Source organism: Cervus elaphus, chromosome 18, assembly GCF_910594005.1.
Source record: "Cervus elaphus chromosome 18, mCerEla1.1, whole genome shotgun sequence".
Lineage (NCBI taxonomy): Eukaryota > Metazoa > Chordata > Mammalia > Artiodactyla > Cervidae > Cervus > Cervus elaphus.
In genome coordinates this window covers 58,336,471-58,352,485 of record NC_057832.1, presented here as the reverse complement: position 1 = coordinate 58,352,485, position 16,015 = coordinate 58,336,471, and the positions used below count along the sequence as shown (strand labels likewise).

At 40.8% G+C, this 16,015-nt stretch overlaps 1 protein-coding gene across 2 annotated transcripts in view; it reads right to left on the bottom strand.

The window, feature by feature from the left end:
• The window catches only part of STARD3NL (STARD3 N-terminal like), a 54,580-nt gene that overhangs the window by 34,992 nt on the left and 3,573 nt on the right, over positions 1-16,015 (bottom strand). The window contains exon 2 of one of the 2 annotated variants that reach the window (XM_043872651.1): positions 14,939-15,000. The exons of the other annotated variant lie outside the window; for it this stretch is intronic. The gene's annotated coding sequence lies outside the window, so the exon portion shown is untranslated. The remainder of the gene's footprint in view (positions 1-14,938; positions 15,001-16,015) is intronic. 2 annotated transcript variants of the gene reach the window in all.

Genomic DNA, 16,015 nt, shown 5'->3' with positions numbered 1-16,015 from the left:
AATGGAAACAGTGAGAGACTTTACTTTTGGGGGCTTCAAAATCCCTGCAGATGGTGACTGCAGCCATGAAATTAAAAGATGCTTGCTCCTTGCAAGAAAAGCTATGACCAACCTAGACAGAATATTAAAAAGCAGAGACATTACTTTGCCAACAAAGGTCCATCTAGTCAAAGCTATGGTTTTTCCAGTAGTCATGTAGTCCAGTAGTCATCTGAACTGAACAGGAATCACATTCTCGCCAATCTCAGCTTGTACTTTCCTCCCTATGCTGAGTGCTACTTTCCTTTATCTCTACGACTTTTCAGTTCAGTTCAGTTCAGTTGCTCAGTTGTGTCCGACTCTTTGTGACCCCATGAACTGCAGCACGCTAGGCCTCCCTGTCCATCACCAACTCCTGGAGTTTATCCAAACTCATGTCCATTGAGTCGGTGATGCCATCCAACCATCTCATCCTCTGTCATCTCCTTCTCCTCATGTGCTCAATCTTTCCCAGCATCAGGGTCTTATCAAATGAGTCAGCTCTTCCCAGGAGGTGGCCAAAGTACTGGAGTTTCAGCTTCAACATCAGTCCTTCCAATGAATATTCAGGACTGATTTCTTTAGGATGGACTGGTTGGATCTCCTTGCAGTCCAAGGGGCTCTCAAGAGTCTTCTCCAACACCACAGTTCAAAAGCATCAACTCTTCTGCACTCATCTTTCTTTATAGTCCAACTCTCACACCCATACATGACTACTGGAAAAATCATAGTCTTGACTAGATGGACGTTTATTGGCAAAGTAATGTCTCTGCTTTTTAATATGCTATCTAGGTTGGTTGTAACTTTTCTTCCAAAGAGTAAGCGTCTTTTCATTTTAAGGCTGCAGTCACCATCTGTAGTAATTTTGGATCCCCAAAAATAAAGTCTGTCGCTGTTTCCACTGTTTCCCCACCTCTTTGCCATGAACCGACGGGACCAGATGCCATGATCTCAGTTTTCTGAAGGCTGAGTTTTAAGCCAGCTTTTTCACTCTCCTCTTTCACTTTCATCAAGAGGTTTTTTAGTTCTTCTTCACTTTCTGCCATAAGGGTGGTACCATCTGTGTATCTGAGGTTATTGATATTTCTCCCAGCAATCTTGATTCCAGCTTGGGCTTCATCCAACCCAGCATTTCTCATGATGTACTCTGCATTTAAGTTAAATAAGCAGGGTGACAATATACAGCCTTGACATACTCCTTTTCCTATTTGGAACCAGTCTGTTGTTCCATGTCCAGTTCTAACTGTTGCCTCTTGACCTGCACACAGATTTCTCAGGAAGCAGGTAAGGTGGTCTGGTATTCCCATCTCTTCAAGAGTTTTTCACAGTTTGTTGTGATACACACACTCAAAGGCTTTGACATAGTCAATAAAGCACAAGTAGATTTTTTTCTGGAACCCTCTTGCTTTTTCGATGATCCAGTGGATGTTGGCAATTTGATCTCTGGTTCCTCTGCCTTTTCTAAAACCAGCTTGAACATCTGGAAGTCCATGGTTCCCGTACTGTTGAAGCCTGGCTTGGAGAATTTTGAGCATTGCTTTACTAGAATGTGAAATGAGTGCAATTGTGCAGTAGTTTGAGCATTCTTTTGCATTACCTTTCTTTGGGATTGGAATGAAAACTGATCTTTTCCAGTCCTGTGGCCACTGCTGAGTTTTCCAAATTTGCTGGCTTAGGGACTGTAGCACTTTCACAGCATCATCTTTTAGGTATTGAAATAGTTCCACTGGAACTCCATCACCTCCATTAGCTTTGTTCTTAGTGATGCTTCCTAAGGCCCTCTTGACTTCTCATTCCAGGATGTCTGGCTCTAGGTGAGTGATCACACCATTGTGGTTATCTGAATCATGAAGATCTTTTTTGTATAGTTCTTCTGTGTATTCTTGCCACCTCTTCTTAATATCTTCTGCTTCTGATAGGTCCATATCATTTCTTTTCTTTATGGAGCCCATCTCTGCAGGAAATGTTCCCTTGGTATCTCTAATTTTCTTGAAGAGACCTGTAGTCTTTCCCATTCTATTGTTTTCCTCTATTTCTTTGCATTGATCATTGAGGAAGGCTTTCTTATGTCTCCTTGCTATTCTTTGGATCTCTGCATTCAAATGGGTATGACTCTTACTCATTCTAAAAAGCCTTAACTCAAAGGTCACTTTCTCAGGGAAGCTTTTGCTCCTCCCATTTTTCTATACCTCTCTCTTCCTATCAGAGAATAGTGTACACAGTTATCTATCATCCTGCCTAAGCTTATTTTGATCTACTTTAGACAAACAAATAAAAAAGATTAGCTTATTCAGGATGTTGTGATTCATCTGTTTACCAATCCCTCCATTCTGGGCAGCTGGGAGTAGGAATAAATGAGGAGGGGCTACAGTGAAGTTAAAATAGCATCAAAAACAAAACACTAAGCAATAAACTTAAAATATATGCAAGGTCTCAGCACTGAAAACTGTAAAACACTGTTGAGAGAAATCAAAGAAGATGAAAATAGACAGGCAGCTGACCAGGTTTACGGACTGGAAGGAATCATGGTTACTATTTCTACTCTCCCCAAATTGATCTAGAGATTCAACTCAATCTCAACCATAATCTCATCAAGCTTTTCTGGCAGAAACTGACAAGCTAATTTTAAAATGTATATAGAAATGCAAAGAAATGAGAATATCCAAAGCAATCCTGAAAAAGAACAAAACTGGAAAACACACTACTTAAAGGCCTTCTGCAACACTTCAGTAATGAAGACAGAGTGGCACTAGCATAAAGATCAACAGACAGATCAATGGAACATAAGGGAGAGTCTAGAAAGAGATCTGCACTTATATGATCATTTTACTTTTGACAAAGACGTCAAAGCAATCCAACTGGAAAAAGAATGTATGATGCTGAGACAACCAGATATCAAAACTGAAAAAAAAAAAAAAAAAAATGAACTTCAAACCCTAACAATCACCATGCAAAAAATAATTCAAGATGGATCATAGGTCTAAACATAAAAACTAAAAAGATAAAGCTGTTATAAAAATTTGCAGGAGAATATTTTTAAAACCTCTTTGTAGGCAAGTTTTCTTAAGAGAAGACACAAAAAGCCAAAATCATTTTTAAAAAAATGTTTAGGCTGTCATGAGGTGTTTCCACTGGCCAGATGCAGTGACTTGAATATAAAAATGAATAATGACTGTAATGTTGGAATTTATGTTGGAAAAATTAAGAAGTTCCATGAGTCCACAATAATACTGCAAAAGAGAGAGAGGGTAATTCTCTTTTATAAGAAACAAATGTTAGCTTAAAATGTAGAAGAAATAATAAAATAAGAAATATCAACAGTTTGTAACTCCCAGCTGGAGTAAGTAATTCAGACAAGGATCTTTACTGGATGCCTAAAACTATTAAAACATTGTTGAAGAATAGATATTCAAAGTCTCAAAGTGTCAATCTTAGATTATATAATAATTTCATTAGGAATAATATACTTTATAGTAGAAAGATCTGGCAGTCTCCACCTGTACCAACTAATCGAACAGCATTACCAATACTAGAGCAAGCTGACACTATGTGCCTTTTAAAGTGATCCAATCAGAAGTCTATAACATCAATTATAATGTTCCTGTGCAAAAAATGTTTAACCTAAATTCCATAAGGATACAATCAAAAAAGTATGTGGGATATTCTACAAGACAGTTATTCTGAATCTTGAGCAAAGTCAACATGATGAAAAACAAAACAAAAACAAATGTAAGAAAGCGATGTGGATACTCTTCAAACTTAAAAAGTAAAAAGAGCCACAACCATCAAACATAATGCACAAGCCTAGACTGAATCCTGAATAAAACAAAAACTAAAAACCCGAAAGATAAAGCTACAAAAAACAACTGAAAAACTGATTACAGTTTAGTATTCTGGTTATGAAATTCTTAACCTCTGAATAGTTCAGAAAAACAAGGATAGAAGGATGTTTTGGGATGGGGTTGCTCTATCAATCCATCTAGTATATACAAACATATATGTATAATATAAACATATATATATTTAAATACAATATGTATATTGAATATATATATGCATATGTGTGTGTTTATATGTGAATAAAAGTAAATTCTCACTGTGAAAAATCATTAAGTTAACTTTAAGTATGTGCTACCTCTGAGAGCAGAATAAGGAACTGGAATGATCCTAGAAAACTTCTTAAATTGTTTTATAAAAGAGAACAAACACATGGAGATTTTGTAAACACATCTTTGCACCACAGGGTGGCTAAGAGTTGGACACAACTGAAGCTACCGAGCACGCACACACAGGACAACTGAGACACACTAACAGACTCAAAGGAAAACCTACGGAAGATTTCTGGGCGTCCCAATCATTCTGCCCCTAATAAAAATACTGAATTTCCAAGACACAAATGGAGATGGTTGCAGACTTCTAAAGTGCACGTGACTGAAGATAGGAGTCATCCTGTCTGGATTTTTGAGCCAATACCGAATACCTAATAATTTGTCTTTTTGTTATTGTTGTCGTCAGCAAGGCTTTATTAAATGAAACAATAAAGTGCACATCACACAATGGTTTGGGGTCTAAAGTCTGATCTGATCTTTAGTGAAAATGTACACAAGCCATTACTTTATCATAAGCTTTTAAAAGTCAAATTTACCCTTCATTCGTTCCATCCGTTAGTACTCATATTCTTCCCAGACACTGGGGAGAGACAGATCTACCACACAGCATCATGTACCACGTGTTGTTTCACTCAAGCAGCTGACCTATTCCACTGGGACCCACATTTCAACTGCACGTCCTTCTTTTTCTCACTTTTCTTCAAGAATCAGAAGTCCAACTCCATAGTAATATCCCTATATACTCACTCCACGGTTGTATTCTGAATACTGTACTTATGTTCCGGATGTCATATTTCTAGAGTTGTTACACTGAGAGGTAAGAACAGCTTTTATTCCATCCTGATAAGTCTGCTCACCATTGGCTGCTGTGTGTTCCGCTCTCTTTCCCCTTCCACACATTCAAGGCTCTCCATTCAAATTCTGTGTCATTTTTTGCAGTCTCATCTCATTTAACAATTTCTCTTAACATCAACAGATTAAAGTAATTGTGTATGTATAATGAGAATTTAACTTTTTGACCATCTGTTTCAAGACTCAAATTTATTTAGAAATTAGCATCAATGACTTGGAAAAAATAAAGCAGAAAACAAGTATATTATGAAGTTTTTAAGTCACTCCTCTCACTGATACTAACTGATCTCCCAAGAACAAACCTGTTCTTATGGCAACTACTTCCATATGAATATTAAAAATATCAGTGAACTTTTATTTGACATATAACAGAGAAAGAAATATTAAGATTTAAAAATAGCTGGGAAAATACATATTGTTTTCATAATTTATGAGGCAAATCTAAAACATTTATTAAGAAACTGAATCTGGATGTATACTATAAGACTTAAGAGTTGTACCTGATAATTTTTGAAAATTCAGCATCTGCCAAGAATACACCACATCTACTTCATTTACTCCACAAATATACTTTTAATACCAAAAATATGTCAAGTCCTCCTCTGACCACTGGGGAATGTGGCAATGAACAAAACTGAAAGAATGCTCTCCTCTAACAGAGCTGACCGTCTAGAGGGCAGGGCCAGAGGATAAAGAAGCACTAACCCGAGCCCTAACTGTAAACGGCTTGCTTGGTCAGGATGATGTCACTGAAGTCATTACAGGTAAACAAAGGTGGAGCAGAGACTAGCAGGAGATAAGGAAGAGATGCTACATCGGTATCAGGAAGAAGAGCAGGGCTACTGGAGGGAAGAGGATGGGTGAGGCCCTGAGGAGGGGCGGAGCTGGCCAGGCAGGAGTTCAGCCAGGTCATCAGCTTCCAGCTTTGCAAGAACTGGACAGGAGAGCAGCAGGAGGAGCTGAGAAGTTAACAACCTGGGGGAGCCTTGGAGGACCTCACAGACCACAGTAAAGACAGTTAATGAGGTGGGAAAACACCAGAAGCTTTTCAGAAGAGAAGCCTGATGCAACTTAAGCTTTAGGAGACTCTCTGGCTGACAGAGGCAAAGAAGCAGGGAGCCTACTTAGAGGACAATGGTGGCTGTAATTCAGGAGAGAGAAGACATAGCTTAGTAGACAAGGGTGGTGATGGTGGTTGGTTCCAAATACAAAGCCAAATCAGTAAGGGATGGATTGGGCATGGGATACAGGACAAGGAGAGGACCACAAGTCAGCTGCCAGACTTACAGCCTGAGGAGATGGAGGGAGGGACTCACTATTTACTACAAGGGTGAAGCTGGAGGAAGGGCAACTCTGAGCGAGAACATCAGTGCAGTTTGGACATGAGTGTAAGATACTTATTCATATCTAAGTGAAAATAAAAGCAAGAAGTAGGGTATGAGTCAGGAGCTCAGAGGAGAGGTCTGAGTTAGAAATGGAAATTTGGGACTCAACAGCATGTAGATGGAGGTTATTAACAACCATGAGATATAACAGAAATTAGAATAGTCTCCCTTCTCTCCATAAAAGAAGAGGGGGAGGGATAAAAAACAAAGAAAGTGCATCTATTTGTAGAACAGAAAATAATTATGAGGTGGGCCTATATAAATCCTCTAGTTCAGTTCAGTCACTCAGTCGTGTCTGACTCTTTGCGATCCCATAAACTGTAGCATGCCAGACTTCCCTGTCCATCACCAACTCCAAAGCTTGTTCAAACTCATGTCTATCAAGTCAGTGAAGCCATCCAACCATCTCAACTTCTACTTAAATCCTCACTTAAATCTTAATTTAAGTCCTCTAAGAGTTCTCATTTTATTAAATAATAATCATTGAAAACCTACAAAATGTAAAACTCCCAAAAGGTAATGGAATTTTTCTCTGCTCTCAGAAAAAGCTTCCAAATAGTCACAGAGTGCAGGTGTGCGTGCTGTCACTTCAGTCATGTCTGACTCTGCTACCCTATCGACTAAAGCCCACCAGGCTCTTCTGTCCATGGGATTCTCCAGGCAAGAATATTGGAGTGGGTTGCCATGTCCTCCTCCAGGGGAATCTTCCTGACTCAGGGATTGAACCTGCATCTCTTATGTCTCCTGCGCTGCAGGCAGATTCTTTACCCATTGAGCCACCTGGAAAGCCCCAGTCAAGGAGGCAGATATATAAATACTACAAGGGGGTGATCGAACAGAAGGGAAAGAAATCAAGTATATACTCTTGATAGTAAACATGTCACTAGGATGTTGCTTGGTCCAGGGGAGGATGAGTCAGCTGGACAGAGGAAGGTCTTTGACAATATATATCTGTTCTACTAAGGATCACAGGTTGACAAAGTGGCACTATGCCACACAGTAATCAAAGTCACATTGGGTGGGGTATGTTGTTAGCTCACCAGCCTGCAGGGCTCAACAACTCAACAGTCAGTTACATCACAAGCACTGGCAGAGTCAGATGGTTGAAATGTTATAGCTATATCTCATCACTTTGCAAAAGTCTCTCTCTCTCTCTCTCACAAACAAGAATATTATTTTATTTTTCTCTCATTTTTTTCAGAAGCTGCTATCAAATGGCCAAGAATAACTGGAACAAAAAAGTCACCATAACTGCCTTCCTCCAGCTCTGTCCATAACTGTCCCCCTCCAACATCTAGTTCTCCTCCTTACAACTCTCTTCTGGTGCTCTAACTGACTTAACAGCTTGTTCCCCTTTTTGAGATTGAGTTCTAACATTCAAATATTTTTTCCAGAGCTGACCCAGAAACTCCTCTGTCTTAATCTTCCCAATCACAGAAGTTACACATAACCTTATTTTTCTTCATGAGTTAGTCATTTCCACAAGTCAAAAGACTGCTGATTTTTTTTTGGTTGCTGATTACCTATCATTTTCCAAAACTTTTTCTTCTCCCAGAAGAACTAAGTCTACTTTAACCTTTCCTAAAAAATCACAATAGATCAGTTATAAAGTATCTAATGATTATTATGGAGTTACCACTATTTTTCCCAATTTTGACCTCATTATTACTGTCAACCAGTCAATCATCAGCAGACAGTAATTCAGAGGAAACATGTTGCTCCTTAGTGCATATATTCTCATGAATATGTAAAACTTCCTCTTAGGGATGTGTTGCCAGCTTTGGCAATAATGGAATCAACAGTCATATTACTATCTAGACAGACGAAGGTCCCTCAGTTAAGAAATTTGAAATACATTTCAATGCATATAAGGACATCTTTCTGCTTTGAATGCCACTTAAGTACTTATTGTAAGCAATTTTCAAACAAATGCTTTCAGTTCTCAGAGTGGAATTCATGATCTTACTGATTTAGATCTGAAAATCAGTATCTCAAGGCACTGAGTTCACTGCTATCCTAGGAGTCAAAGGAAGGCAGCTAAAGATATAAATTTGTTTTAGTAACTGTCTTTCTTAATCTTAAAGACTAGAATTAAAAATGTGTTCATCACACATTCTTCATAAGCATTCTCAAAGGCAGAGAAAACAGAAGCTAAATTCCATGTAGCCAGCTGATGATCAGACAGCAAAGCCAAGGTGGATATTTGGAAGCAAGCTGCATTTCCTCTTTATTCAACGACACAAGACTCCTCTGGAAGGGTAAGGGTACCCCCAGGTGTCACTCGAGCTTTCAGAGCCGTCTTCTTCCACTCACTGCTCCTGTAGTGGCTCTATGGCAGGTAGAAGTGACACGCTAATAGCAATACTAGGAAAGACGTAGCATCAACTGTCCCTGGAGTTATCCAAGGCCAACTTCCCATCTCACAAACTATACCAAGTCAATAAAAGGCAGTGCTGCTTATATGCCTGCCCAGGAATATCTACCAATAGGTGGAAGTTACATGTGTTACTTCTTTGTTACTCTGACACACGGGTAAACATAGTTCTTTACAAAATTACTAATCTCTACTGTAAGTCAAGATTTGAGGTTCAAAGCTTGGGTGCATGTGACTTATAAGGAAATCTCAAATCTTCATAGTGAGATTTAAAAAAGCACCAGTAGCCTTTCCTCTTTCTTCATCAGACTTTTTAGGAGATCACAAAGTAAAACAGAGCCTTAAGAGATCAGCTTCAGATGACTTTATCAACCTAACCTGTGCTTCAGAAAACAGGATCACATAAACAAGGACCACTAATTATAAGACTCAACACAACAGCTAGCTGATACAGTAATAAAACAGTTTGAACTGCAGCCTAATGGTAAGAATAGACTGGGAGCATATGTTTACAGAGGGAGAGGACATCACTAAAGTAAGATCTCTTTAAAATGAAAGCCTGAAGGAACCGCTTCCTCCCTCTGCTCAAAACTCCATTTCCTCACACCCAGAGCTCTAGACGGACTAACTTATGGTTGGTTTCCTTGTACACAGGTGGTTGGCACTGTCACTGTCTTTGTCCTCATCCTCCAGCCTGGAGTGCCTTTTCCTGCAACTGATAAACAATTAACAGCAATGAAAGCCTATTCATTGTTCAAGGAAGCTTAAGTACCACTTCCTCAATGAAATGTTGTCTGATCCCACTGAGAGATTATCTGTCTTTACCAGCACTTCTAATCTTTCATACAATTTTACATATTGTTTACATGTCTTATCCTCAGTATTATACCAAAGGTCCCAGAAGACACTTCTGTATCCTTAGCACCTAGGGAAATACCTGGCCATGTGTTTGTTAGGCATTCGTTTGTTATTATAAATTTGTTTACAAATATTGCTGTATAAAAGTTTGGAGTCTGGGTACTTGCTACCTAAAGTTAGCCAAGTTTACACAGATGTCTGGACTTCCAACATCAATAAATGAAGAATATTTCATCTCTAATTACTAGCATTGACAATGGAATTAATAAAAATAGTCCAACCTTCCCAAATTAATTTGGTCATCACTTCTTCGTTCCTACTTTGAATTCTATTTAGTGAAGTCACTCTAACAACACACTAGATAAACATACAAACATACAGGAAAAAAAGGAAGAAATCACTATATGAGTGGGAACCTACCAGGACCCTGTGAATAAACTGAAATGTATGAAGCATCTACCCATGGAAAACACTCCGCTAGATGCTGTGGGGAAAAGTGAGATGGGAAAGACTGTTCCCTATCCTCAAGTAAAAGGAGAAAATGAAAGATATTCCCATTTGAATGCAGAGTTCCAAAGAATAGCCAGGAGAGATAAGAAAGCCTTCCTCAGTGATCAAGGCAAAGAAATAGAGGAAAACAACAGACTGGGAAAGACTAGAGATCTCTTCAAGAAAATTAGAGATACCAAGGGAACATTTCAGGCAAAGATGGGCTCAATAAAGGACAGAAATGGTACGGATCTAACAGAAGCAGAAGATATTAAGAAGAGGTGGCAAGAATACACAGAAGAACTATACAAAAAAGATCTTCATGATTCAGATAACCACAATGGTGTGATCACTCACTTAGAGCCAGACATCCTGGAATGAGAAGTCAAGAGGGCCTTAGGAAGCATCACTAAGAACAAAGCTAGTGGAGGTGATAGAATTCCAGTGGAACTATTTCAAATCCTGAAAGATGACGCTGTTAAAGTGCTGCACTCAATATGCCAGCAAATTTGGAAAACTCAGCAGTGGCCACAGGACTGGAAAAGGTCAGTTTTCATTCCAATCCCTAAGAAAGGCAATCCCAAAGAATGTTCAAACTACTGCACAACTGCACTCATCTCCCACACTAGTAAAGCAATGCTCAAAATTCTCCAAGCCAGGCTTCAGCAATACGTGAACCGTGAACTTCCAGATGTTCAAGCTGGTTTTAGAAAAGGCAGAGGAACCAGAGATCAAATTGCCAACATCCGCTGAATTATCGAAAAAGCAAGAGCATTCCAGAAAAACATCTATTTCTGCCTTATTGACTATGCCAAAGCCTTTGACTGTGTGGATCACAATAAACTGTGGAAAATTCTGAAAGAGATGGAAATACCAGACCACCTGACCCACCTCTTGAGAAACCTATATGTAGGTCAGGAAGCAACAGTTAGAACTGGACATGGAACAACAGACTGGTTCCAAATTGGAAAAGGAGTACGTCAAGGCTGTATATTGTCACCCTGCTTACTTAACTTATATGCAGAGTACATCATGAGAAACGCTGGGCTGGAAGAAGCACAAGCTGGAATCAAGATCGCCAGGAGAAATATCAATAACCTCAGATATGCAGATGACACCACCCTTATGGCAGAAAGTGAAGAGGAACTAAAAAGCCTCTTGATAAAAGTGAAAGAGGAGAGTGAAAAAGTTGGCTTAAAGCTCAACATTCAGAAAACTGAGATTATGGCATCAAGTCCCATCACTTCATGGGAAATAGATGGGGAAACAGTGGAAGCAGTGTCAGACTTTATTTTTGGGGGCTCCAAAATCACTGCAGATGGTGATTGCAGCCATGAAATTAAAAGACGCTTACTCCTTGGAAGAAAAGTTACGACCAACCTAGACAGAATATTAAAAAGCAGAGACATTACTTTGCCAACAAAGGTCCGTCTAGTCAAGGCTATGGTTTTTCCAGTGGTCATGTATGGATGTGAGAGTTGGACTGTGAAGAAAGCTGAGCGCCGAAGAATTGATGCTTTTGAACTGTGGTGTGGAAGAAGACTCTTGAGAGTCCCTTGGACTGCAAGGAGATCCAACCAGTCCATCCTAAAGGAGATCAGTCCTGGGTGTTCATTGTAAGGGCTGATGCTGAGGCTGAAACTCCAGTACTTTGGCCACCTCATGCGAAGAGTTGACTCACTGGAAAAGACCCTGATGCTGGGAGGGATTGGGGGTAGGAGGAGAAGGGGATGGCAGAGAATGAGATGGCTGGATGGCATCACTGACTCGATGGACATGAGTTTGTGTAAACTCCAGGAGTTGGTGATGGACAGGGAGGCGTGGCGTGCTGCAATTCATGAGGTCGCAAAGAGTCGGACACGACTGAGAGACTGAACTGAACTGATACTCAAGTAAAATATAATTTTATAGAGGAGGTAAAGCAGTTATACAAATAATTAGAAATCAAAGTCTAAGACGGTTGTAACACTAAAGGACAGAACTCTAGGTTCTTATGGCCAGAAAAAAGCTTGATAAAAAACTAGCCTACTAGCCTAAAAGAAAACATATGGCTTCAAAAGAAATGAAAAGGTGACCTCCAGCAAGGAAGAGGCAGATTAAATTAAAACCAGAGGAGAAGCAGGAGCACTTCCAGGAGACTGGGCTGCCCACAGTCTCAGAGGGGCCCACGTGAGGAGGCGCCGGGCAGATCCCAAGGCCACGCAAAGACAGTGTGAGAGCAGGAGGTCGCTTTCACACCTAGAGCAGGGGTACAAAAGCACACGGGCTCACGGAAAAGGCTACAAAGGCCGGAGAGGTCCACTGTTACTCAAACAGGCAGACAGCCTGGGCTTTCCTACAGGGTTAAACTGGACTCCATCGGTTACTGGCTGTCAAAAGACTGAGGTATGGCTGTGGTTCACTTCTCCAGGATATTGAATTCCAGAATTTATGTTGCCTGGTTGTCCTATAGGATATTGCCTTTAGCACCAGTACAGCAGAAGTCATTAAAAAAAAAAAAATAGTTACTGCTGACACTGCTGCAGGACGAAGTACAGAACTTTCAAACTGAGTCTGTGCTGAGCAGCAGAGCATTAAAATTTCCAAGTGTGATGGATTGGCCAGCCTAATTCTCACACTCTTTTGGCTTAAAAGAAAAAGACAACTATCTCTAGTCTAGAAGCACCACCCCACCAATCTTTATTTCCAGAGACTTCCAAGAAGTGAAAACTTTTGCCCTCCACGTAGATTCTATATCTGTGCTTTTAATCAAATGAGTATACAATTCTCTATGATATCACAATGCTGCTAAGTCTCCACAAAAAAGAACACAAACTGACGGCCTGGGACCAAACCTTGTCCATACATAAGTGATACTGCTTGTCTGTCTCCTGGCTTGCATGATGTTTCGTCACTAGATTAACTGCCAATATTAAAAGATAAGCATTTTTCACACAACTAAAATCTAGATCTCTAGCTTCTCTTGAAAAAGAGGCAATTCTGGCAATGCTCCCCAGTTAACTCAGCCACCTCACTTACAGCCCTGTTTGGTCCTACTGGCTTTTGTTTTGTCCCCTGATTTACCTCCAATACTTTGGCCACCTGATGCGAAGAACTGACTCATTTGAAAAGATCCTGATGCTGGGAAAGATTGAAGGCGGGAGGAGAAGGGGACAACAGAGGATGAGATGGTTGGATGGCATCACCGACTCAATGGACATGAGTTTGAGTAAACTCTGAGAGTTGGTGATGGACAGGGAGGCCTGGCGTGCCACAGTCCATGGGGTCGCAAAGAGTCGGACACGACTGAGCGACTGAACTGAGCTGAACTTGTATAGTCTTTGGGTCCCTAACAGTCTGCAGCCAGTCTGCTGGCTGCACAGGGCCAGAGTTCACAAAGATCACTGGCGAGTTTCACATCCACTATGACTGCTTACTACTTGTGTAATCCTGGACAAGTCACTTAACCCACTCCATGCCTCAGGTTCTCCCTCCACAAAATGAAGACAATAATACGACCCATCGTAGAGGGTTGTTGAGAGGAATAAATTAGTTTAGTAAAGCAGTGGTTCTTTAGGTGCCTGTGGAGGGAAGGACTCTGCTCACTCACTCCAGAACATATAGCAAAGACTGGAGACATTTTTGGTTGTCACCACTGGGGGGAGGTGGGACTGGTATGCAGCGGGGTAGAGCCTACGTATGCTGCTAAACCCCTTACAACTCATAGGACAGCCCCCAACACAAAAACATTATCCAACCTAAAATATTAACAGTGCTCAGGATACCAAATCCTGACATAAAGCATTTAAAATACCACCTGACACATAGGAAGCCCTCTCAGTTATTATCAGTAATAACAGAAGCAAGCTCTAGCTGGGGCTCCCACCTCAGCTGGAGAAAACTCTTAATTTCTCAAGACATCCTTCTGCTACCTTGGAGGAATTTAACAAATAGGGAAATGTACTTGAAATTCCCTGGTTCTACGTCATTCATTCAGCAGGTCATTAATCAATTAAAGAACCATGAGAATATATTTTCCTAAAACAAAAAGCAAACAAGAACATCCTCTAGTGAGCAACAACACACAGTGTCAGAAAAGTAAACTGTCCTGGAAAACATGGGACATAGAAACTGGTGATTACTGCAACTTAGAAGGCACCAGACTGAATTTCCTCCAGCTCCTAGTTTAATACAGAGGATGCCCATTAACCCCAAGATATTTTTTAGAAAACTGTGATGAGAGGGGAAGTAGAAGAGAAAGGTTTTGCCTTTTCATTTTATTAATTAATTTTTATTTTACCTTTTTTGGCTGCCCTGAGCAGCATGTGGGATCTTAGTTTCCCAGCCAGGGATTGAACCCATGTCTCCTACCATCAAAGCTCCAAGTCTTGACCACTGGATCACCAGGAAAGCCCCAAGAAAGAGGCTTTAAACTAAAGATCCTACCAAACCAGATACCAGCCAATGCTTGCCCAGGAAGATCCCGTGGACTTAAACAGCTCAGTTGGGGATCCTTGGACAGAGTTCCTGCTTTGACTTGGAGTCACAACAAGAGGTGTCTTCCAGATGTAGGGCAGCTCACTAGCCAAGCAAGTCAAGCAATCCAGAAAGGCCTCAGCTGTGCTGAAATACACTTAAGAGGCTACCAGGAATTCTGTGGTAGGACATCAGAACGAGTGCCAGCCCCTGCTGCCGTGAACCAAGAGTGCTGATCAAGCTCCGTAGCCCAGCACTGTAGGAATCTCTGACTCGTCCTCTGGGCTTCAGTTTTCTCAGTCACTATTAAAAAGTAGAACTGCTGTTATCTTTTTCCCAAAACCATAAACACAGAAAACATGGATTCTTATTTGCAACAATGTGCCTTCAATACTTACAGCCCAAACATCTGAGTTGCTCTCAAGGGACCCCTTGGTAACTGTAGCAGTCAGACACTTAACTGTAACAGGAAAGAAGTTCTGCTGAATCAAAGCCAAGAAAAGCATTAAAGATGCTTCTAGCAAAGGTAAGGTAATAAAAGTTCTATAAATCTAAAAAGGCTGCTGCTGCTGCTGCTGCTAAGTCACTTCAGTTGTGTCCGACTCTGTGAGACCCCACAGACGGCAGCCCACCAGGCTCCCCCGTCCCTGGGATTTTCCAGGCAAGAACACTGGAGTGGGTTGCCATTTCCTTCTCCAACGCATGAAAGTGAAAAGTGAAAGTGAAGTCGCTAAACTAAACCAAAGGGCTCTATCATTTACACACACACACAAAAACACAACTTTTCAAGTCTAAAACGAATTGTTAAATCTCTTTTAAGCTCAAGTTAACATATATTTGAACACCCACATACAATATAGTACACTACCAAAGATATCCAGATTGGTAAACTGCATCACTGAGCAAGACTACCAGAAGTGCTGTCAAAGAGAAGGCTTCCATTAAAGCGACAAAGGAAACAGCTCATTGAGAAAGGAGCACAGACGGACAGAGTGGCACAGGCAGAACTTTGGCTGCATTTGTTTATGCAGAACGCATTTCAGGCTGCAGGCAGGGCACAAGCAATGGCACTAAAGCTGGAATGGCCAGGAGTCCAGTTTGGGGCACTGGGTTCATGGTGGAAGGACAGCACTGTAATCTGAGGCCAAATTATGACAGCTTGGACCTTCAGAAGGTATAAGTCAGCTGCACAAACTAATTCCAGTAACATTATTCTGATTTGACTAATAGAAAAGTTGACCACCATTAAGTTACTGTGCTGTGCTTAGTCACTCAGTCGTGTCCAATTCTTGGCGACCCCATGGACTACAGCCCACCAGGCTCCTCTGTCCATAGGATTCTCCAGGCAAGAATACCGGAGTGGGTTGCCATGCCCTCCTCCAGGGGGTCTTCCCAACTCAGGGATCGAACCCAGGTCTCCAGCATTGCAGGCAGATTCTTTACCATCTGAGTCACTTACAGGGGAGTCAAAAAGC